At 35.5% G+C, this 26,346-nt stretch overlaps 1 protein-coding gene across 2 annotated transcripts in view; it reads right to left on the bottom strand.

The window, feature by feature from the left end:
* The window catches only part of Adk (adenosine kinase), a 479,685-nt gene that overhangs the window by 55,765 nt on the left and 397,574 nt on the right, over positions 1–26,346 (bottom strand). The window lies entirely within an intron of this gene.

The raw sequence follows: 26,346 nt of genomic DNA, 5'->3' as shown, positions 1-26,346 counted from the left end.
CTTAACTCAAGGTCTGAAAAACAATAGTTTGTTCTGAGTTTTTGATTTTAGTTGATTTAGACGTTAAATTGGACCTGGGTGTGGTGACATGCCTGTAATCCCAGTGGTGCTAAAGGCGAAGGCAGGAGGATTGTGAGTTCAAAGCCAGCCTCATCAAAAGTGAGGCGCTAAGCAACTCAGTGAGACCCTGTCTCTAAATAAAATACAAAATAGGGCTGGGGATGTGGCTCAGTGGTTGAGTGCCCCTGAGGTTCAATTCCTGGTACCAAAAAAAAAAAAAAAAAAAAAAAAAAAAGAGCTAGGCTCAGTGGCACATGCCTATAATCCTAGTGACTAGGGAGGCTGAGGCAGGAAGATCAAAAGTTCAAAGCCAGCCTCAGCAAATTAGTGAGGCCCTAGGTAACTTAGTGAGACCCTGCCTCAAAATAAAAAATAAAAGAGGTGGCGTTGTGGCTCAGTGGCTAATTAATAAATAAATAAATACATAAATAAAGAGAGACCTTTCATTTTGAGCATTAGTTTTATTATAGACTAGAATATAAATCTGAAGGAAAATGGGGCACATTGTACATTGCATTTGCTGTCTCTTTACTGGACTCTTCCTTGTAGGAGGACTATTGTCTGTTTATAAGGACGTACTTAACTTCCCACCCAATTAATACAAGGATAGACCTTGCGACCCTGCTTCTCTTCCCCACTCTAATATGACTATAGCATGTTCCTTATAGGCACTGCCCTTCAGTGTTGCTCTTAGGATGAAGAAAGGAGAAGTGCCTTAGCTAACCTGTTTGAGAGACAAGAATATATTAAAAAAAAATCTACTGTTATAAATTATTGAGACTTTGAGGGCTGTTGGGCTGATACCTTAGCCTAATCTGGTTAATAAAAGAATAAGAAAGGTAGCACCAGTATTTAAATCCCAAACATTCAAAATTATGACATGAAGGGCACAGAGTATTTGAATTTGATAAAGCCTTCAATTATATGAGAAACCCCAACCCCTGGCTTTTTAAAAATTTTGAAACAGGGTCTCCTCGATAAGTTGCCCAGGCTGGGCTTAAACTCAGGGATGGTTTAGTCTCATCTTCCTGAGTAGTGGGGATTACAGGTATGTGTCAACATGCCTGGCTTTCAAGAGATGTTCTTAAAGAGCACGGGGATGAACATGGAATATGATAAAGTGGGACTATCAGGATAGTCTGGTCAGGGTTATTCCTGTTCTCCAACAGATTCCTAAGCAAAACGAGAGATAGGAATATTTATGTAAGTTTAACCTGGTTCTAGGAACTTTGGATAATGGCAGTCTGTTTAATTCAGACCAAGTGTCTCATCAAGAACCATTCAAACATCTGGTCAAAATATATTTTTAAGAAATCACGGGGCTCGGGATGTGGCTCAAGCGGTAGCGTGCTCGCCTGGCATGTGTGTGGCCCGGGTTCGATCCTCAGAACCACATACAAACAAAGATGTTGTGTCCACCGAGAACTAAAAAATAAATATTAAAAAATTCTCTCTCTAAAAAAAAAAAAAAAGAAAGAAATCTGCTTGAAGGCATTGAATACCCAACAAAAGAATGGAGAATTACTAGAATAGGATACTGAGAGGTAGGTCTGGTGTTTGATACTGCTAAGAGGACAGAGTTTGAAATCTAGAGCCTTCTAAAAGAACTCTCCCTGCTTAACCCTCCTCATTTGAGGATAAGAACTAAAGGGATTAGGGGGAATGAATAAGGCATAGGAAGGCCTAACCAAAGGACTATAGCTTAGTTTCAAATCTTCTAAATTCCTAAATTTAGATTAAGATGATTCCAGTGTACTAGTGTTCTAATGCCTGCCAAAAGCAAACATGAATCATTCTATGCCTCAAATTATTTCTACAAACAATTTTGGAAATACAATATTTTACCACAATAAGAAAATAAAGAGTAATATGAGGAGGCAAGCAGAAAATTGAAACCAGCAGAAATTACACAATAGAAACTAGATGAAAGCAGCTGCAGATATTGAATTTATGAAACAGAAACTGAAAACACTATGCTTACTGATCAAGACTTAAGAACAAACTAGACAATTTCAACAAGAGTCTAGAAATGATCAAAATGGGAATTTAAATCAAGAACTCAATAAACAGGTTTGCCAGGCATGGTGGCACATGTCTGTAATACCAGCAATTTGGGAGGCTGAGGCAGGAGGATGGTGAGTTCAGAGCCAGCCTCAGCAACTTAGTGAGACCCTGTCTCAAAAATACAAAATACAGGGGCTGGGGATGTGGCTTAAGCGGTAGCGCACTCGCCTGGCATGCATGGGGCGCTGGGTTTGATCCTCAGCACTACATAAAAGTAAAATAAAGATGTTGTGTCCACCGAAAACTAATGTGTATATATACACACACACACACACACACACACACACACACACAAAATATAAGGGGTGGGGTGTGGCTCAGTGGTTAAGTGCCCCTGAGTTCAATCTTTGGTACAAAAACAAACAAACAAAAAAACCCCTAAAAACAACAAAAACCAAAACAAAACAAAAATCAAAGAACTTAATATATAGATTTAAATGAAATAAGAATTCAGTGGATAGGTTTAACAGAAGATTTGGATCACCTTAGAAAATTGGTGAAGTGGAAAAGAGATCAGAAGAAATACCCAAAATGAAACATAGTGAAGTTGGATAAAATATATTTTGTTAAAAGTACAGTAGGGGCTGGGGCTGTATGTAGCTCAGTAGCAGAGCACTTGCCTAGCATGTGTGAGACACTGGGTTCAATCCTTAGCACCACATAAAAAAATAAAATAAAGGCATGCTGTCTATCTACTACTACTACTACTACTACTACTACTACTACTACTAGTATTACTAAAATAAATGTAGAACTAGGACCAATTGATAAATGTTATAAAGAAAGAAAATTCAGGGGCTGGGGTGTAGCTCAGTGGTAGAGTACTCACCTAGCACAAATGAGGCACTGGGTTCAAACCTCAGCACCACATAAAAATGAAATAAAGATATTGTGTCCACCTACAACTAAAAAATGAATATTAAAAAAAAGAAAGAAGTTTCAGCTGGTATGGTGGCACATGCCTATAATCCCAGCCACTCAGGAGACTGAGGCAGGAGGATCACAAGTTCAAAGCCAGCCTGAGCAACTGAGTGAAGCTCTAAGCAACTTAGAGAGACCTTGTCTCAAAAACATAAAAAGGGCTGGGGATATGGCTCAGTGGCAGAGCTCCCCTGGGTTCAATCAATCCCTAGTACCAAAAACAAACAAACCACACACACACACACACACACACACACCAAAAAAAAAAAAAAAAAAAAGGAAAGTAAATTCCTGCCCAACAGAAGGAAAGAATTTCTGACAATTTAGGGTTTAGAGTTTATAAAATTGTAATGAATGGATCACTAGTTGTTTAGAGAGGATTCCTGAAATAAGCTGGGAATAAAATAAATTTATCACTATGTCCTTTTCAACTTTCAGACATTAGGATTTTATAAGAATTCGAAGAGTGAACTGTAAGAAAAAAATATCAACTGAACCATCTCAGGAGAAAAACTTTGCAAAAGCACAGTATGATACTAAATATGTGAAATTATGTAGTATGCATGCATACAAAACTCAGTAGATAGAGGTCTGGAAGGATAATCACTACATTGTCAATATTTGTTTGCTCTGGGGGAATTTTAGTAGATATTTTATATAAGGGAATCTGCTGAAAATGATATCAGTAATCATGAGATCACCAGCACTGGACTAATGAAGTAGGGGTTCTCAGACTTTGTTGGCTTCAGGTTCCTATAATATTCTTTTATTTTATTTTATTTATTTATTTTTTTGGTACCAGGGATTGAACTCAGGGGCACTGGACCACCGAGCCACATTCCATGCCCTATTTTTGTATTTTATTTAGAGACAGGGTCTTACTGAGTTGCTTAGTGCCTTGCTGTTGCTGAGGCTGGCTTTGAACTCGAAATTCTCCTGCCTAAGCCTCCGGAACTTCTGGGATTACAGGCACATGCCACTGCGCCTGGCCTACTGTAATAGTTTTAAAATTTGTCGAGGACTTCAAATAGCTTTTGGTGATATGAGTTATAATTCTAATATTTATTAGATAATGAAAGAGATTTAAAAATATTTATTAATAAACCTGTTACACCTTGACATATTTTTAAAATATAACTGTATATTCCAAACAAAAATATTAATCACAAATATGGCAATTATGTTTTTGCTAATCTCTTTGATGTCTGGTTTAAGAGAAGACAACTGGATTCTCATATCTTCATCTGTATTCAATCTGCTGTGATGTCACACATTATGTGGCCTCTGGAAGACTACTGCAACTGAGAGTCAAAAAGGCAAATAATAACTCTGAATTTTTATGAAATAGTTTTGACTTCATAAAAGAAACTCCCTGAAAGACTATCAAAGACTCCAATCGGGTTCACACTTTGAGAACTGCTGCATTAGAGTGGGGGATGGTGACCCTGCTCACTCTAGCTGTAATTACTAGGAATGTGTCGGCTCTGCTGTGCTCACAGCTATGGCTAGTGGGATAGGCCAATAAGAAATTCATGTGCGGGCTGGGGATGTGGCTCAAGCGGTAGCATGCTCGCCTGGCATGTGTGTGGCCCGGGTTCGATCCTCAGCACCATATACAAACAAAGATGTTGTGCCCACCGAAAATTAAAAAATAAATATTAAAATTCTCTCTCTCTCTTTAAAAAAAAAAAAAAGAAGAAGAAATTCATGTGCTACAACTCAGAAAATAAGTTTCACCCAACAGTGCATAGATGAAAGCAAGCTGGCTAACAACAATGTTTTTTACTTTTCTAGGTAGATAAAGTACAACTGTGCTGACCCCTACATATATGTCTGAATTAAACACCCCAGTCTGTAATTGCTTTTCCATTGTTGGAAACAGAATTAAAGTTTGATCTAAATGTACTGAACAAACTAGACTAGTTGAGGCCTGATGTGAGAGAACTAATGAAGGTCTCAAAAGTGAAGAAAGGGGTGGGGGATGTGGCTCAAGCGGTAGGGTGCTTGCCTGGCACACGCAGGGCGCTGGGTTCGATCCTCAGCACCACATACAAGTAAAATGAAGATGTTGTGTCCACTGAAAACTAAAAAATAAATATTAAAAAAAAAAAAGAGAAGACAGACTGATCTCCACTTTAAATTACTGATGCATGGAGATCTGAGACCTTGTATCAAACGTGGCAGTTACACCTTTCTGGAGCAATAACAATGAAATAAAAAGAGAAAGATGTCTGAAGCCCACACTGTACTATGAAAGACACAATTTAGCCCACTTTTATCAGAAAGAAAATTAATAGGTCTTGAGCCTCTTGCCTGAGGGCTCAGAATTTTTTGCATGTTGTGGCAGTAGGAATTGAATCCAGGGCCTTGCACATGCTACCACTGAGCTGCAGCTCCAGCCTTAGGCTCAGAAATTCTGAAGGATTAAAGGAACCCATCACAAATGTTGAAGATAACACTCTTCCTAAGTTGGAAAGGCACAGAGTTTCTTCATTGTTAGGGAATTTACCATACCCTGGTGACAGGGTGTTTTATCCTATTTCCCATGGTGTTAAATCCTGACAGCAAAATTACATTGTATATTTAACTTAAAAAAAAGTCCAAGCCAATGGTCCCTCTAAAGAGAGACCATAAGATTTATGCCCTTTTCTTCAAAGAATTACATTACATTAATATCTACACCAAGGGTTGTTAAAACTATAGCCTGTGAGTTAAATCTGGCTAGCTACCTATTTTTGTAAATAAAGTTTTACTGGAACATTGTCCTTCCCATTTGTTGACATTTTGTTAAGGATGGCTGTTTTCACACTACAAATGCACAGTTGAGCAATTCTGACACAGATCTTGTGCCCTGTAAGGCAGAAAATATTTCCTATTTGGACCTTTACAGAAAGGATACAGAACCGGAAGGTACATGAGAGATTTTCTTACAATTGAGTAAAATAAGATCCACAGAATTGAAAATGCAGTATACTGAGCACACAGGACAAATGGAAGATTTGTACATGGGATTCCCTTTTGCTATTTTCCAGCACACTCATTCCACACAAGGAACGCTCTGCTCTGCCTAAAGCAAGAGTCCTGCCGAGTCTCTTAAAAGCCACATATGGTCTTGGCACAAAAATTGTTTTTTCAACACCTGGGTAACCAGGCTGTGTAGGTCCCAGGAGTGAAGGAGTGCCCACAGCTTCAGCTCTAGCCATCCCCTGAGGAGTTAGATCTGAGAGCAAGCCACTTTCAAGGCCCTGCCTCATTAGTTCCTGCTGCCAACAATCTAGCACAGAGAAAACTGATCCTTCCCCCATGCCTGCTACACCAAGACCAGTCTTGGGTAAAAAGGTTTTGTTCAGAGAGGATTTAATTAAGTCATCACTGTATAATGAAACCCCAGAGCTTCAGCCAGTAGTAGCCGATGCTACTTCAGTGGAGCTAAATTTGTGCATTTTAATTAAAAGGAGTAGGTTCTTTTAGAAATTGGTGTTTTTCTTAAACATATAAATATAAGATATGGAAAGTACATGGTATTTATCATCTTATCCTCCCACAAAATCATTCTTGATACTTTGTAATGACAGGCTATTTTAATATTCTGATTTGTCTATACTTAATGAAAACTTTGCAAATCATAAGTGATGAAGTTTCACCAACGAAGCCATTGTTGTTTTTTTAAATGTAATATATACAGCCTCAAGTTGCTTAATTATTTTTAATGATGGCATAAAATAAAAATATTTTACCTATTTAAATAGCTTTTATATTTTTCCTTTTACACATAAAAATGACATGAATGTCTTCACATGTAGACGCTCCCTTAGTTTTTGTGTTGCCTAACCTGGTCTAGAATTTGAACTCATGGGCTCAAGAGATCCTCTTACCTTAGCCTCCCAAGTAGCCAGGATTACAAATATGCACCACCATGCCCATATATCCCATATTTTTGAATAGATACTTAGATTAACTTCTAAGACCTCAAATTACTATATAAAAGTGTATACATAGTTTTAGCAATTTATACTCTAACAACATTATAGGAGCATTTCATTGAACATACCCCAAGTATCAATGGCAATTCCTTTAAGAGATTAAAGGGGATATGGCTCAGTGGCAGAATGTTAGCTGGCATGTGTAAGGCCCTGGTTTTGATCCCCAGTACTATAAAAAACAACAACAACAACTAATATTCACATATTCCAATATGAATCTTCTTATAAAAATCTCTTCATTTTCTAACATATCTATCTTTAACTTCAAACAATCTTCAATAACTAGAGTTCACACTGGTCTAAAACATAGCCAGGATGACACTGTTAGAAGCCATTAATAGATTCAAGAATAAAAATTCATTAATAAAAGCAAATATGTTCAATGATTAAAATTTATTAAATATATCTACTTTGATATGGGGCATCTGAGACATTGATTTTTCTCCATCTCTTGCAAGAAGAAAAAATCAAATTAATATATTGATATATCATGAAACTTGCTTAAAACCAAATTTAATATCCAGCCCACAGATTGCAACTCAAGAAAAATAGTCATCCAGAATAGCACAAATTCATAAATATGCAAATCTGTATATCTTACTAAGGTATATTACTCTTTAAGGTTGTAGTTAAAATCAGGCTACTTAATTCACTGTAATTTCAGGCAGCCTAGATTATTTCAAATTGTGTACATATATTTAAAAATGGCCAACTTATTTTTTTCTTTTTACAAGACAGTTTGTCTTGTTATGTTTCCAGGCTGGCCTTGAACGCCTAGGTACCAGAGATCCTTCCACCTCAGTCTCCTGAATAGCTGGATTACAGGTGTAGACCACTGTGCCTGGCTCTTTTTTATATAGATAATGGTGCAGGAAATAAAACATTATATTTGACCATTCTAAGATGAAATTAATTTATTAATATCTTTATTAAGGCATGATTGACATAAAATAAACTGCACATATTTAAAGTGTACAATTTGAATATGTATACGCCCATAAAGCTACCACTACAATTAAAGTAATGAACATATTCATCACTTCTGTAAGTTTTCAAGGGTTTCTTGGTAAGTTCCTACATCTTTTCTCCTCCCCTGTCCCCACAGACTTATAGCATCAAATTTTGTTTTGGATCTCTAATCCACAGGTCACATTGCCTGTAACCAGTAGATTTTTATCCCCACACCTGGATACGTAATTTGATACAGAGGTTACTTTCTAGGAAAATTTTTGGGCTACAGATTCACTAGATTAACAAAAGCTTCAAACATTTTACTAAGTACCAGTCTCTGTGTAGACTGACAACCTGGTCATATATTAAGGTATAACTACAGATGTTAATCATTAGTCAATGATTAGTGGCCAAACAGCAATATTTTAAAACAATTGAAAAAGGAATTAAAAATTTGATTATTCAGAATTGATCCTTTGGAAAATTCACAGCAATTCTGTTTATTCTTCAGTTATGCTTTACATATTTAAAGATTTTTCTTTCCGGGCTGGGGATGTGGCTCAAGTGGTAGCGTGCTCGCCTGGCATGCGTGCGGCCCAGGTTCAATCCTCAGCACCACATACAAACAAAGATGTTGTGTCCGCCGAAAACTAAGAAATAAATATTCTCTCTCTCCTCTCTCTCTCTTTCTTTAAAAAAAAAAAAAAAATTTTCTTAATCTTAAAAAAAAAAAAAGTTTTTTTTTTTTTTCTCCTTATGAGTTAAGACAAACATTCATTCAGTGATTTTTTTCAACAGCTATTTTTTTGGGAAAAAAACCCAAAAAACGATACCAATAGTTAATAATCAATTCTAGGGTGTTGATTTGCTTTAAGAACCTATGATAGGGCTAGGGATGTAGCTCAGTGTTAAAGCACTTGCCTCACATGTGCAAAGCCATGGGTTCAATTCGCAGTACCACCCCCATAACAACAACCTCCCCACAAAACACCTTTGATGATATTCAGAATTCTACTGATGAAACACATCTAGTATTATTCTTTTCACACACATGAAAAAAGACCTCCTAGGTATTTTTTTTTTTTTTTTTTGAGAGAGAGAGGTGGGGGGAGAAAGGGAGGGAGAGAATTTTTAAAATATTTTATTTTTCAGTTTCAGTGGACACAACATCTTTATTTTATTTTATGTGGTGCTGAGGATCGAACCCAGCGCCCCATGCATGCCAGGTGAGCGCGTTACTGCTGAAGTCACATCCACAGCCCCCTCCTAGGTATTTCATATTGATTCAGATGGTGACTGTCGATAAACTATATATTACTTGACACTGAGTTATCATTTCTTTGACTTATTATTGTTTTAGCCACTTAAATACAAAAAAGATTAAGGTCATCTTTATCTTTTTATATAGTCACTAAATCCTTTGAAATCCTTTCATGATGTCTTGCCTTTAGTGATATGATTCTTGATCCTAGATTCTGGTACCTATGCTCAGCTTGCACATGTAGACATATTGAAACATCTCCCAGTGCAGGACACTCCACTCATTCTTAAGACTGTGCCTCTGTACACGCTGTTTCTTTGTCTTAAAATGTTGTTCTCTGCCAAGCTGGGGATGTAGCTCAGTTGGTAGAGCGTTTGCCTTGCATGCACAAGGCCCTGGGTTTGATCCCTGGCACACACAAAAAATAAAACAAAAAATAGAAATTTTGTTCTCTGCCTTTGTTTGGCAGACTTTCTAATTTAAGATGTTGTACAAAACACTTCTTTGACTCTTCCGGACTGTTAGTTGTTCTCCTTTTTGGGATCCTTAACACCTTTAACATTTATCTATTATAGTTATGGTTTTTTTTTGGATTTTTTATTATTAATTTTTTATTTATATATGACAGCGGAATGTATTACAATTTTTATTACACATATAGAGCACAATTTTTCATATCTCTGGTTGTATACAAAGTATATTCATACCAATTTGTGTCTTTATATATGTACTTTGGATAATAATGTTCATCACATTCCACCATCATTACTAATCCCATACCCCCTCCTGTCCCCTCCCACCCCTCTGCCTTATCTAGAGTTCGTCTATTTCTTCAGTGCCCCCCTTTTCTACCCCACTATGAATCAGCCTCCTTACATAAGAGAAAACATTTGGCATTTGGTTATTTTAGTTCTTATTACAACAAATGGGATTATTTCTTTACACCTCTCTATATTTTACATATTATGAATTCTAGTACCTTACCCAGTTCCTGGAACATAGTAGGCTCTCAACCCCATAAGAAGAAAGGAACAAATTCTATTACTTAATTTTCATTAGTTTTTTTTTTTTTTTTTTTTTTTTTTTTTTAACTAGAGATTGAACACAGGGGTGCTCAACCACTGAGCCACAACCCCAGCCCATTTAAAAAAATTTTGAGACAGGGTCTTGGCTTGGGGCCTAAGTTGTGCTGAGACTGGCCTCAAACTTGTGATACTCTTGCCTCAGCTGTGATTACAGGTGTGTGCCACCACGCTTGGCTTGTTTTCATTAGTTTGCTACCATTCTATTTATTTATTTATTTAGTGGGACTGGGGATTGAACCCAGGTCCTTCTGCATGCAAGGCCAGCACTCTACCACTGGGCTACACTGCCAGCTCAACTTGCCACCATTTCTAATTTCAATTCCTATTGGTGCATATTCACATTGTTGTTCAAGTTAGTTTGCCTGATTATATCCTCATTCCTCCAGCCTAATTTACATTACCACAGAATTATATCTCCTGACCTACTGTTTTGAACATATTGTTTCTGTCCTCCAAACTCTTAAATACTTTCTTACATCCTTTTAATTGAGGCCCAACTCTTTAGCCAAGACTCAAATATTACTTCAGCTGTAAGTTATCTTTCTTGCTTTATTACCTATTAATTTACCTTAAGAGAACACTACACTAGACACACAGAAGTATTTGCATTTTCTGAAAATCATAATTTAGGTTGTATCCTGAATACTATGACTAAGATGTTGTAGTGCAGGCAGATGACAAACTACATCCAGAAACTGTAAATAAGGTTTTCATGGAATGCAATCATGCTAACTTATTTATGTACTGTCTATGTATTCTTTTGCACTACCAGTGCATTGCTGAGTATTTACAATAGAAACTAGAAGGTCTGTGAGCCTAAAATATTTATTTTCTGGTTGTTTAAGAAAAATTGTTGACCCCTTTTGTAGAGACCAATTAATTGTATTTTTATGAAGAGGATTACTGTTTGTTTTTTTTTCCAAATAGTCAGGTAAACTTAGCTACACTTAAATTTGAAATTCTGCACCCTACCAATGGACAACAATTTCCATTCAGTTCTTTTAGCTTTAGAAGGGATGCTTGAAAATTATTGTGCACATGTGTAATTCAGGGGTTGTCCAGAGATTTAGAGAAGGTCTTTTTTTTTTTTTTTTTTTTTTTGGTAGCAGAGATTGAACCCAGGGGCACTGAACCACTGAGCCACATCCCCAGCCCTTTTAATTTTTTAATTTGAGACAGGGTCTTGCCAAGTTGCTGAGGTTGGCCTCTAACTCGTGTTAATCTTATGATCCTTCTGCTTCAGTTTCCTGAGTTGCTGGGATTATACAGGTGGCTCACCGAGCCCAGCTCCCAAACTCTTCCTCTGGCTCTTCATGCCAGTAAGACTGTACATTTTCGATCAAGTTTTATGCATGCTGCGTAATGCTGACTTGAACCTGTCCTAGAGAAAGAAGCCATAAACATAGGAAAACTTGATTCCATTATCTTCCTCCAATTTTAGATTACTCTTCAGTTTCTGCCTGCTTTTCATTGTTTTCTATTGTCTCTAGGTAGTTTGATTTGAAATATTTTGTCTAGAGTTAAAACTGCTTCCTAAGGAAGGATTGGCTTATAACGCAATTCCTACCCTATTTAGGTTAGTTTATACTCTTTGGGTCAGACTTTGCTCAATATTTTGTTTTTTTACATTCATATATATTGCCAAGTGTAGGGGTGATTCATTTATTTTCTTTTCATTATGTACTCTACCTAATAAATATGTCATTTATTTGTCTGTTTATAGACATTTGGGTTGTTTCCAGTTACTTTGGTCACTGAAATAATGACACCATATTTGTTAGAGCAGAAAACTAGTTATGCCAAGATGTATATCGGAAGAGAATTAATAAATAGCAACTATGGTGCATGAATAAAATCGGCTATTTTGTTGCCATAAAAATATAATTTCTGGAATATATTAAGCAATAAAGCAAAGTATGGAACAGCATAGAAAGCTGACATCAGTGGAAGCATTGGTTGACTCTGAGAAAGGGACTGAATAGATGGGGAACAAGCTTAGTGTGCAGAATCTTGTACTGTGAAAAATATGATACCATAAAAAACAGATTTATTTAGCTGGGGTTGTAGCTCAGTGGTAGAGTGCTTGCCTAGCATGTGTAAAGCACTGGGTTCGATGCTCAGCACCACATAATAAATGAATGAATGAATGAATGAATGAAATGAAGGTTTTAAAAAAGATTTATTTAAAAACTCACAGAAAAAAACCACTAATATATTATGTACATTTTTCCATGTTAAAAATACTTCTATGACTAGCCAGGCATGATGGCATATGAATGCACCTGAACAATCTGGAAGGCTGAGGCAGGATGATCACAAGTTTGAGGCTAGTCTCAGCAACTTAGTGAGACCATGTCTCAGAATAAAATAAAAAGCTCTTGGAAATGTGGCTCAATAGTTAAGCACACTTGGGTTCAATGCCTGATATTATTATTAATAATAATAATAATAATATAAAATCACTTCTAAAAATAACTTCTATGACAGGTAAATAAATGTCATTTCAATGTACAGTGGGTTGAATGGTGTACCCTCAAAATTCACATTTACACGTAATCTCAGAATGTGATCTCATTTGGAAATGAGGTCTTCACAAATATAATTGGTTAAGATGAGGTTCTACTAGATTAGAGCAGGCTCTGTATTGTTACTGGTGTTCTTATAATAAGAGGAGAGGACAGACAGGAATGCATAGGGAAGGCAGCTACAGGAAGACAGAAGTCAGAGATGAGAGCAATACAGATGCAGAGATTGCAGTGATACAACTACAACCAAGGACTGATTGCTTGGAGCCACCAGAAGCAAGAAAGAGACAAGAAAGGATTTCTTAGAGTCTTCAGAGGGAGTGTGGCTCTGTTGATATCTTTTATTTCTCATTTCTAGCCTCTAGCACTGAGAAAGAATAAAATTTCTGTTGTTTTAAGTCACTTAGTTTGTGCTAATCTGTTACAGGAACCGTAAGAAACAAATAAGCCACGCAATGGGAAATTATATGGCAATAAAAGAAATGAAATTATGATACATGCTATAACATGGACAAACCTTGGAAACAACAGGATAAAGAAAAGAAGCCCAACAAAGAAGACCACATATTGTAATATTCTACCTACACGAAACTTCCAGAGTAGGCAAATGCATAGAGATGATTAGTGGTTGCCTATGGCTGGGATGGGTTGGAGGAAACTAGACAAAGTTTCTTTTTGAGATGATGAAAATGTTTTAAAATTAATTGTGATAATGGTTATGAAGTCCTGTGGATATACTATAAAGACAATGATTGGTATACTTAACTGGGTAAATTACATGGTAGGTGAATAATGTCTCAATGAAGCTAATAGGGAAAAAACAAGCAAAAAGAAAAAATAAAGGAAGGATAAGCCTGAAATTGAGATAGGTTATCCACAAAAGGTAAATGGAAACAGAATGGGAAAAACAGGAAAACCAAAAGGGGAAAAATGGGATAAGAGGGAAATGATTCCTTTGTTAGGATGTCTTTGTGAATAGTTCTTGAAGTGCTGAAGGTATTGCTCAGTGGTAGAACATATGTAAGGTCCTGGGCTCAATAGCAAGCATCCAAAAAAAAAAAAAAAAAAAAAAAAAAAGTACTTGACTTTTTAGAACCAAGGCAACTTTCTTTTCTTTTCTTTTTTTTAAAAAAAGCTTCTCAATTTTTTTTTTCTTTTAGAGAGAGAGAGAAAGAGAGAAAGAGAGAGAGAGACAGACAGACAGACACAGAGGGAGAATTTCAATATTTATTTTTCAGTTTTCGGAGGACACAACATCTTTGTTTGTATGTGGTGCTGAGGATCGAACCTGGGCCGCACGCATGCCAGGAGAGCGCGCTACCGCTTGAGCCACATCTCCAGCCCCCCAAGGCAACTTTCCCTGTACTTAAAAAAAAATAATAATTAAAATTAATCAGGATGTGGAGGGAATGCTGTGGTGTTAAGATTGGAGTACGTGATGTCTATCAGTATGAACTCAGGTTTATAAAATATATACATATATGAATATAGACATAAATGTGTATATACCTTCATGTATTTCCTAATCCCATTCATAAAGAAGATAACACAGTAGCAATGACCACACATAATGCTTAATGAGGAATCAGGGCCTTTTGAAGAAATAGCTGATGCCATGGCTGGGGTAGTGAAGATGAACCTGGAGAGCTAATGGTGCCAGAATGTAAGGCAGTTAAAAAAAAAGAAAAAATGATGGGAACATGTTGAAAGTGCATTAAGAATTAACTTGAGGGGTTGGGGTTGTAGCTCAGCGGGAGAGCACTTGCCTAGTACATGTGAGGCCCTGGGTTTGATCTCAGAACTACATAAAAATAAATAAACAAAATAAAGGCATTATGTCCAACTACACCTTAAAAAAAAAAAAAGAATTGACTTGAATCAGGCATGCCTGTAATCCCAATGGGTCAGGAGGTGAGGCAGGAGGATCAAAAGTTAGAGGCCAGTCTGGGTAATTTAGCAGACCTTGTGTTAAAATAAAATAAAGGAGCTGGGGTTGTGGTTCAGTGGTAGAGTGCTTGCCTAGCATGTAGAGGCACTGGGTTTGATCCTCAGCATCACATAAAAGTAAAAACTATAAAGTTTCATTGGACATCTATAAGTTTTAATTTAAGTCTTTATTGGCATCTTATACATAGGATGGTGAGACATAATGGGTTAATCCATAGAATAAAATGAATATCCATGAGTACATATGATATAAATGTGAATAAATCAAAAAGGAGAAGGGAAAGCTTTTTCTGACAGTAGAATTCCAAATAATAAAAGTATACAGAATATAAAATGATTACACAGTAACAATTATTACAGGCAAGATTAATCAATGAATATGAGATATAAGTATCTCACGAAATATTTATTCATTAATAAGAGAAAAATACTAACTTTGCAAAGAAGCCTGGCAGGCACTACTTTCACCAAGTGAAGTGAATCAAAGTTAACATCACCACTAATGGGGCTAATTGAATCATATGTCTCTGGATATGATACACCGAGAAGAGCATATTATTTCTCTGGTGTCCTTGCTAAAAAAGTGTAACTTGAATTTAATCATGGGGAAAATTAGTCAAACATAAATTGAGAGACATTCTTCTACAAAATAGCGGGGCAGTACTCTTTTAAAATGTCGAAGTTATGAAAGACAAAGACTGAAAAATATGCCAGATTGTAAGAAAAAAAGAGGACATGACTATTTACTTAGTGTAGCATAAATCATGGATTATATCTTGGGCCAGAAAAACATCATTTTTTTTTGGGGGGGGGACTGGGGACAGAACCCAGGGGTGCTTAACTACTGACTTATATTCCCAGCCCTTTTAAAAATATTTAATTTTGATTTTATTTATTTTTTTAGGGTATTACTAAGTAGCTTAGAGCCTGGCTAAATTGCTGAGGCTGGCTTTGAACTTGTGATACTCCTACTTCAGCCTCCAGAGCTGCTGGGATTACAGGCATGGATCACTGTGTCTGGAGAAAATGATCATTATTGGGATAACTGACAACATCTGAGTAAGGTCTATAGCCTCATTATAGAATTACATCAATATTAATTTCCTGGTTTTAAAATATATTTACTTTTATTTATTTATTAGGATGACAAAATTATACATATTAATTTTCTGGTTTTCATCTTTGTACTGTGGTTATATAAAATGTTTATGGTTAGGAAAGCTAGGTGAATGATATATGGAAAATCTACTATTTTCACAGCTTTTTGCTTCACAATGAGAAGTTTAAATAGGAAACTTAAGACCAATTTCATGATAAATATCTTTGTATGGGACTAGGGGTATAGCTCAGTGGTAGAGGGCTTGCCTGGATGTGTGAGATCCCGGGTTTAATCCCCAGTACCCACCCCCCCGAAATCCTTTGTGCTAAATTATTCTATAGAATTGATTCCTGTAGGTAAAGTTAAAGAATATGCATATTCTGACATGTATTTTTACCAAGAAAAACTATACCAAAATTTCTCCCAGTAACAGCAGATCTCAACTTTTTCCAAATTTCTGAGATACAGTAGGTTATATATAAGGTCACTTAAAGTTCTTATTTGCAACAAAATATCATTATATCCCAGTTTACATATTCTTCTAAAATATGTTGTTACTCTGATCACTGTCATGAAGGGAACTCATCATGCTTGCATTACTTCTACAGTATATTTTTGAGTAAGATTCAAATAATCCTTTCTGGTACATTTTAGGTAAAATGTACATGATCTTCTAGTGCCATGTTTCACCTGCCTTTCTTAAATATAAGCATGTTGAAATAAGGGCCATGCATCTTTGTATCCAATATTACTCCAAGCATGCTGTAGTTAAACATACTGCAACTAATTGCCCAATATACACATACTCAGATAACTTATTCAACATTTCAAGTTGTGATTTATGTGTATATGCTCCTCACTTTGCTCTTCTTATATCTTACCCAGGTCTTCATAGCTCAGGGTGCACTTACACAGTTGAGTGCCAGCTCTAAGAGAGTCCCCACAAGAGAGGTTACAAATCAAAAGCAGGGTGTGGAATTACTTCAGACATTCAGATGTGAGTTGTGATGGTCTAACTGCAAGTCTTCTGACTAATGAATCTCAGGAACTGAGATGAGCTTCTGTCTAGATTTCCAATACTTACCTCTAATTCATTATTCTTTACATTCTCATCCCTGCTTTTAAAACTAGACTGCTCTAATTTCATGGTATTTGTTAGGCATTTTAGTGCCTGTTAGCTCCTCACAACCTTTATTTTGAGATCAATGTAGCTCCTCTTATGTAAGAATAGACTTTTCTGAATGACACTGACTGCCTCCTCAAAAAGAGCTTCTTCCAGTTTTCTTCCACTACTCCTAGGTCACATAATATCTTACTGGTGTTCACACTAGAATTGATGAAGCTATTGTACCCCTTGGGAGTTCGATAAGTGGTCCAGGAAGGAGGCATAGTGGTTGGGTTAAATAGGAAAGTCAGGACAGTGGATCCAGGAGGGCCTGTAAGAAACTTTACCTAGGTGAGGAAGATCTTGAGATAAGATGTTGTAGATAGAGGGGTTGATAGCAAATCTGACATTAAGTCAGTGTAAGTGCAGTTAGCAACCATGCAGATATCTTGTATCCAGAATATGTCATCTGAACATTTGCCTCACCTGGGTTAATTTTTTTTCCAGGTCCTGCTGGCTATGCTTTCTTATTTAACTGAACTACAATGCCACCTTCTTGGGGAACAAATCTTTTATAATTTAATTTATTACAGCTTTGGCTTGTGAACTACAAAAATAGCACAACAGGTCAACACCCCAAATCATGTTTGGCATGACTCATTTGAAGAAAAATTATCATCCCAATAGTAAATAGTTATTTCTATTTTCCTGTTAGATAAAACACAAAATAATTAGAAGGAAAAATCTGGCTATGTTTTGAAGTTGAATTAAGACTACTGAATACACAGGAACACATGGAAACCTGATTTGCAAACAGACCCCACATTAAATTTTAATGATGTTGAATGCTCCTATATTTATAGATAAACTTACAAGTGGCAAGCTCAGTTGGGTTCTTACTATCACCTGTCAAAGAAATCTAATGACCCCCATTATGATCTACTTCATCTGCTCAAATACCAACAAGTAGACTTCTAAAAGTTTACTGCAGCCAACTGTTCATTTTTAAAAAATATTTCTTTAAAAATATTTTTATTAGAGTTTTATAGTAATATACAGCAGTTGGGCTCATCCCAACATAATCATGTATTCATGGAATTTGATTTCATTTTGAAGCCCCCCTTTTCACTTCTTAAATTCATTCCCTCTCCCATTCTCCTTCCTTACTCTGCTACTTTTATTTTTGTTCTTTATTTTATTGCTTGAAATTGAAAATTTCTTCCCCCCAAACTGCTCTTTGTACTTAAAACAAAACAAAAACAAAAACCCACTTAAAAACACAAATTTAAATACACAGAAAATGTTAAGACAGAAACTGATAAACCTGAAGCCATTTCAAAAGAAAACTTAAAAGATCCCAGACTAGCTGACTGCCAAAATACTATTAATTTGATCATAACAAAACAATGTTGATCCTTTACAATAATCTTGTAATGATCTCTAATTTATGGGAGAAATAAAATGCTGACTCCTACTGTAAGACACAAAAAGTTAAGGCCATGGTTTATGTTTTGCAATTTAAGGGCATATTTAGATGTACCAACTATATGGACAGAAATCTAAAGTTTGTGAAGGATCCATATGACTTCCAGGGAAGTAGTCCTTGTTCTCTAGGCCTCCCCACATTGTTACCCACCTAACCTTTCATAAGACCTAGATAAATATCCTCTAAAAGTTTAAACAACACCTACAGGAAATAAGACGTTTTAAAAATAATTCTTCATTAAAATGCCCCTTAAAAAGAAGGGACACTGTTCCCCAGAAAATTCAACCAGCCACATAAATTTATCTAAAAGTTTTCACAAAAATAATTTTGAATCCTAGAATATAATTACATTATGCACCTTATAGGTGTGAACTCTTTTTGTTTTCTTCCTTTTTTTGGGTACCAGGGATTAGACTCAAGGGCACTTGACCACTGAGCCATATCCCTAATCCTATTTTATATTTTATTTACAGAGGGGTCTCATTGGGTTGCTTAGTGCCTCACTTTTGCTGAGGCTGGCTTTGAATTTTCAATCATCCTGCCTCAGCCTCTTGAGCCAGGGGGATTACAGGCATGCACCACCATGCCCAGCAGGGCTCTTTTTTTTAAAAAAAAAATTATTTAAAAAAAATATATGTATACGTATGTATGTATGTGTGTGTGTATATATATATATATATTTTAGTTATAGTTGGATACAATTCCTTTATTTTATTTATTTATTTTTATGTGGTGCTGAGGATTGAACTTAGTGCCTTGCGCATGCCAGGTGAGCGCCCTGCCGCTGAGCCACAACCACAGCCCCAGGTGTGGACTCTTTGGGGAGATATTTCTACTGCACTACATTAAAGGTGATTCTTCCTTTCCTTTCCTGATCCTAAATCAGAAATATCTTCTTGAAATGAAAATTTTTCTAATGTTAAGTGCAGCTTGTAATGGAAAAAAAATTTTTAAGTTGTAGAGGGATACAATACCTTTATTTTACTTATTTATTTTTATGTGGTGCTGAGGATCAAACCTAGTGCCTTACACTAGGAGCACTCTACCACTGGGCTACAACCCCAGAGCTGTAGGTAGATTTTAAAATGGGATATACATATATATACACACATTTATATTGTATGGTAATATAATATATGTTTATACATAAATTTATTTACTTTTAGGTACTAAGGATTGAAACAAGGGGCACTCTACTGCTGAGAGCTACATCCCTAGCCTCCTTTATTTTTATTTTGAGATAGGGTCTTGCTAAATCATATAGGCTAGCCTTGAAGTTGTGATCCTCCTGGTTCAGTCTCTCAAATAACAGGATTACAGGTATGCATCATCCCTGGCTATTTTTTTTTTCCTTTTAAATACTACCTTAAACTTTTTATTTCTGAGGCTGGGGATATAGCTCAGTTGGTAGAGTGCTTGCCTTGCATGCTCAAGGCCCTGGGTTCAATCCTCATTACTACAAAAAACAAAACAAAAAACCCTTATATTTTTGGCTTCCAGAATGCATTATCAGAATTTTTATAATTTTATTATCAGCTACTGTATCTCCTAATTTAGTATTAAATGCAAATTTTATGGATGGGTTATTTAACATTTTTCCTTAAAGGAGAAAATGTTTAATAAACTCTCATCTAGTAGCATTTCCTTTAGCAAGCACTTTGGTATAAACTTTCTGCATGACTGAATTCATTAGCCTTTTGCATTAGTCTTTGTTTATCATCTTTAAACCAAGCCAATCTTTATTAATTTTCTAGGGCATTTTCCCAAGTGCTTTTACCACAATTTTTCTCTACAGTTTTTCTATTCCTATCACATTTGCTTCACTGTAGCTTCACAGAATTGTTCATCACTAATACTTTTTAAAGGAATTATTGCATCTTTTATTCTTTAGCATTTAATTATAAAAAATTCATCTTTAGTATTTGTTCAACCTTCTGAAATAGGGCTTTGTAAAGCAAATATATAAGTATGGAGTATGGTTTCTTTCTTTATGGAATTATGGTAAACTAATTACAAAATGCTTTGAGTCCAAAAGATCTCTTCCTTCTCTGTATATTCTTTAAGAACTTAATCATGTATTGTGCAGCATAGCATTCAAGTTCCATCACATTTTACCATTTCATGTTTATCCAACTCACAGCTCCTTCCCTAATATTTGTCATTTTTTGTAACACATTATACACGTTAAGGAGTCTTTGCCTTTTGCTCTTATTATTTCATTAATTTGGAATACCTTTGTAATCTCAACAAAATTTTAAGAAATTTCCACAGTCTGGTTCAAACATGACTTTCTTTGTGAAGCTTTCCCCAAATTTCTGTCCCATTTGTTCTATAAAAATTAGCTCATAAGAATATATTAATTCTCAAAAAAAAGAATATACTAATCCTCATATTGTATGAGTGGAATAGGTCTCTTATACATTTTAAGAACAGGGATTTTTGTCAATTACCTTTATAATCACAATTCCTGACAGAGTAGATACTCAAAACCATACTGAATTAAATAATTTGTATTGTTTCTTTATTGCTTATTTATACCTTGCCTCTCCAACTTGTCATGCTTGAAACTAAAGAGCCTCAGACTTTTCTGGGAGGCACTACTGGGGATTGAACTGGGGGCACTCTACCACAGAGCTATACCCACAGCCCTATTGATTTTTTATTTTGAGACAAAATTTTACTAAATTGCCAAGTCTGGCCTTGAACTTGCAATCCTTCTGCAGCCTCCTGAGTTGCAGCCTCTTTAAGTTCTATATTAACTGTCATATTCTTAGCACTTTATCAAGAATCTTTGAATCAGTAAAAAATGTTAGAAATCACACACTTGAAAACCTTGACCAGTGGAAGCATTTGTTTTAACAAATACCTTTGATGAAATATTTGTAATCGGGATGGGGTTGTGGCTCAGTGCTAGAGCAGTCGCCTAGCACATGTGAGGCCCTGGGTTCGATCCTCATCACCACATTTAAATAATAAAATAAACGTATTGTGTCCAACTACAACTAAAAAAAAAAAAAAAAAGAAATATTTGTAATGATTAGTGTGACATTATGGACTGGTTTGCTCAAGACTGTCTAAGGTTTATAAGAAATGAGGCAAGAGTTTAAAAACTTCCTTAAAAAATATATATTTATACACATACACACACATATATATGTGTATACATATACATAGATACACACAGACACACACACACACATTAGTTGTAGTTGGACAATACCTTTATTTTATTTATTTATTTTTATGTGGTGCTGAGGATTGAACCCAGCGCCTTCCATGTGCTAGGCGAGTGCTCTACCACTGAGCCACAACCTCAGCCCTAAAACTTCCTTTAAGTACAGTTTTTAACATTCCATGTGCAAACAATTTATTCTTTTCAACTGAGGAAAATTTTAGCTGTTCAATTATCTGAATCAGATTTTTCTGCTACACCTCCAAAGATTTCTATCTGGGCCAGAAACTTGCATTCAGTGTTTCCGCCAAAAGAAAATTTTGCCAAGTTGTAATGCTCTGAAAAATGAATTTCAGAGTCTAATTGAATTTGTGCTTTACTGAGGACAAACAATGATTATTCTGAAAAACATATGGTAATATGGCTCTTAAATATTCATTTGTATATTTTTTTAGAGCTTTCAATTATAGAAATTGATATGCGGAGTTTAAAAGAAAATGTACATATTCTCTAAAAATTACTCAAGTTAATGTGTATGTACATATATATCCATGAACATGCAGCTAAATGTTGTTATCATCAGATGTCTACTCACACATACAAAATGCATGTATAAGATATGTACAACAACTCCATATCACAAAGTTTTCCAGCTCTAACAATTTCTATCTAAAGAGACATCTTAGAGCTTATTTGGCATAAGCTCTGAGAACCATCATTGATCAATTATGAACTGGATCATATATGGACATTTTCTTGGGTCAAGGAGTATGTGGGCATGTTTCTACAAGAAGCTTTGTCATTCTAAAGTCTCCTGGCACTGATCTTATGATTAACTAAAAAGTGGAAGCGGATAGTCATCCTTTAAATACAGTATGCATTCTGGGACATAAGATGAACTAGGGCTTTTCTAACCTTGATGTTATTAATACTTGGGGTCAGATGATTCTTTGTTGTGGGTGGCTATCCTGTGCATTAAGGATGCACTCTATACATCCTGCCCTCTATACACTAGATGCCAGTGGAGCCCTGACTCCTGTGCCCTAGTCAGTTGTCACAAACAAAAGTGAGAGAAAAAATTGTTCCTGGTTGAAAAACATGGCTGTAAGCAAATGAGACAACATGGTGTAGAACATTAAGTTAGACTAGAATGGGATTCAATAGGTGAATTCTCATCTAGATGCTATTGTCTCTAATTTGAGATCTTGAGGAAATGCCCTAATCCACCTAAGGACCTCATGTAACAAATTAACAAATTAATACTTAACTTTCTTGGCCTATGATTTTTTTGGTAATTTTTTTGTAGTTGTAGATGAACAACATGCCTTTATTTATTTATTTTTAAATGTGGTGCTAAGGATGAACCTGGTGCTTCAACACATGCTAGGCAAGCACTCTGCCACTGAGCTATAGCCCCAGCCCATATTTTTTAATTTTATACTGAACAGCGACTTTGAGTTTAGTATGTAAAAATAAATCTTGTAGTAAATCAACTCTCACACCATAAACAAGCAGAAAAACTTCAGAAATTTAAATAAATTTAGTAAATTTAATAAATTTAAATAAATAAATGAAGGTATAAGAAAGCCACCAAAGTTTCCAAACTTAACAGTATAAGATCCCAGAGAAAAGAAAATCTTCAAAAACTAAGCTAGCATTTTAAAAGTTGTTTTCCCCTTCAGGGCATTTTCAAATTCTCATGTTGGGTGAGAGGCTGAGAATCTGGGCACCATGCTATTACTAGGAGGCAGAGAAGCCAATAGAGCTTTTGGCAATCTCATGGGAGTAGTGAGACAAAAATTGGAGCATTCAAGTGCCAAGGCAGTCAGAATTGAGGGGTTCTGATCCTGAGAAGCGCTGAAAAACAATAAAGCACGTCTGAAAATCTGGGGTTTTCTTCCTCAGGTATTTGCCAGATCTATCAGGGAGCAGAACAGGAGGTCCAGACATCAAGCAGAAAATTTCTAGAAGAAAGAGTGATGTTTCTGATAGTTTTAAGAAGGAGGAAAAAAAAAAAAAAAAGAAAAGCCTATGGCATAGAAGTAGGGAACAAATCAGAGGTAGACTCAACCTTACACAACCCTTGAGATTGTTTAGTCCCTAATCTATCTTTACTCTATGTACCTTCTACAGGAAGATGATATCAATAACAGAAAACCCTATAATTTTTAGAAATTAAAAAAAAATATTTTAAGTTGTAGATGAACAATACATTTATTTTATTTTTATGTGGTGCTGAGGATTGAACCCAGTGCCTCACGTGTGCTAGGCCAGCACTCTACTATTGAGCCACAACCCCAGTCCCAGAAAACCCTATAATTTATTATGAACAATGTTTAACATTTGACAAAAAATTATTGGGCAATTCAAGAAATATTATCTCAAGGATAAGAAGTCAAAAGAAACAGATGTTCAGATAACTAAAATACAGCAGTTTTAGATAAGGAATTACTACTGTTGTGATTAATATGTAAAAAAAGACGAAAAGGGAAAAGATTACAGTATAGAACTGGGATCAATAAAAACAATGAAATAATTTAGAAAATGAAAAATATGACTAGTGAAATAAAGAACTAAATAGATGCCCTGAAATGTAGAATGGACAAAGCAGAAAAGAAAATTATAAGTATATAGGTCAGTGCAAAATATACAGGCTAAAGCTTGAGATTGAAAAGAAAGAAAATTTAGAAAAGAGTAAAAAAGACATATGGGGTACAATGAAAAACTTCGAATATATGAATAAATGGAATCCTGATAGGAAGAGATGGATCCTGTATTTAAAGAGATAATGGCTAACAATTTCCCCAAACTGATGAGTTACTAATCACAGATTTAAGAAGCACCAAAACTCCAGCAGGATAAATATAAGGAACCAAGCACAAAAGTTAAATTTGAAGAAAAATTCTTAAACACAGCCAGAGAAAATAGAAATATTACAATCAAAGGATCTAGAGTAAGACTAACAGCTGACTTCTCAACGAAAACAAGAGGCTCTGAAAAATAATGGAAGACCATTTATAAAGAGCTCAAAAAAACATAACTCCCAACCTAGAGAATGGTACTCATTGAAAGGGGGAAAGACCAAAAAAACTGAAAGACTGAGATAATTTATGCACCGAGTGAAATACTAAATAAAGCTGTTTAGGCAGATTAAAACACAGAAATGCAGGAAGAAAAGCAATGGAAGGAGTGAATTTGCACAAAAAATAGTATCTTTTCTCCTCGAGGTTTTAAAATACATTTAAAATTAAAACAAATAGAAACAAAAATCTAAAAGGATGACCTTTGGGATGATGTAGCTCAGTGGTAGAGCACGCATGGGTGGTTCAACCCCCTGTACAATGCCCCCCTCCCGCTGAAAAAGAATGCATAAAGTAACTGAAAATCTTACAAAAGATACACACATTCCAAAACACACAATATCTCTATACTGAAAATAACAAAACATTTTAATAAATATTATACATCACCTAAATTTTTTTTTAATGTGGTATTGGGGATTAAACCCATTAAATTCATGCTAGGCAAGCTCCCTACCACTAAGCTAAAAGCTCAGCCTTTTTTATTTTGAGACAAGGTCTCACTAAATTGCCGAGGATGGCCACAAACTTGTGACCTGATACAGGCGTGTGCCACTGCACCAGCACAGACCACCTAAATTAATAGAGGGAATTACTGTATAGATTGGGAGACAAAATAATGTAAGGATGTCAATTATCACTAAGTTGAATTGCTGAGTCAATACAATCTGAAAAACATTCTAGTAAGGAATTAAGAATTTTGGGGGTGGTAGAAATTAACAAACTCATTCTAGAATTTATGTAAAAATGCAAAAAGAAAGAAAAGCTAGGACAATCTAGAAGAATAAAGTTGGAAGACTGATATTACCAGATAAAAAGAATGATTATAAACTAATTAATTAGGAGAGTATGCAACTGGTAAAGAACAGAAAATGAGAATAATAGAATATAACAGAGAATCTAGAAAAAGATTAATATATGCAAGGTTCTCTGAAATGTAAAAGATGTCAATATAGTACAGTGAGGTAAAGGGTTTTCCTCTCAATGAATGATGCTGGGTCCACTGGCTAGTGATATGGACATAAGAAATGAACCATACTCCTACTCTACATTGTATGTAAAAATTAATTCTAGATGGACTAAAGTGTGAACAATAAAAGAAAATCTTCATGGGTTGGGGATATGCTAAGACTTTCTTTAAAGGAATATGAGAAGCACTAATCGTAAGGGGAAAACATGAATTGAACTGTACTAAAATTAAGAGCAAAAGACACCATGAAGAGAATGAAGACGCAAGCCAAAGAATGGGATAAGATACGTGCAATAAAACAAAAATATTTACATGCAGATTATAAAAGAATTATAAGTCAGTAGGACAACCCAACAAGGGAATAGGATTTTAACAGGAATGTCACAACAGAAGATATCAAAAAAATAGGTGGATGAAAATATGCCTTATTGCATTATACACCAGGAAAATTCCAATTAAAAATCATAACAGGATACTATATTATTACACATTCATGAGAATGGCTAAAATTTTAAAAAGATGGGTAGTTACAAATTCTGGTAAAGATGTGGAACAATCAGAGCACCTTGCTGATGGGAGTTCACACTGCTATGGCTGTTAGGAAATCGTGGACCGAAGAACAAAACTCTTGTGTATC

The sequence above is a fragment of the Callospermophilus lateralis genome, chromosome 15 (assembly GCF_048772815.1).
Source record: "Callospermophilus lateralis isolate mCalLat2 chromosome 15, mCalLat2.hap1, whole genome shotgun sequence".
Taxonomy (NCBI): Eukaryota; Metazoa; Chordata; class Mammalia; order Rodentia; family Sciuridae; genus Callospermophilus; species Callospermophilus lateralis.
This window is presented reverse-complemented; position numbering and strand designations above follow the sequence as displayed.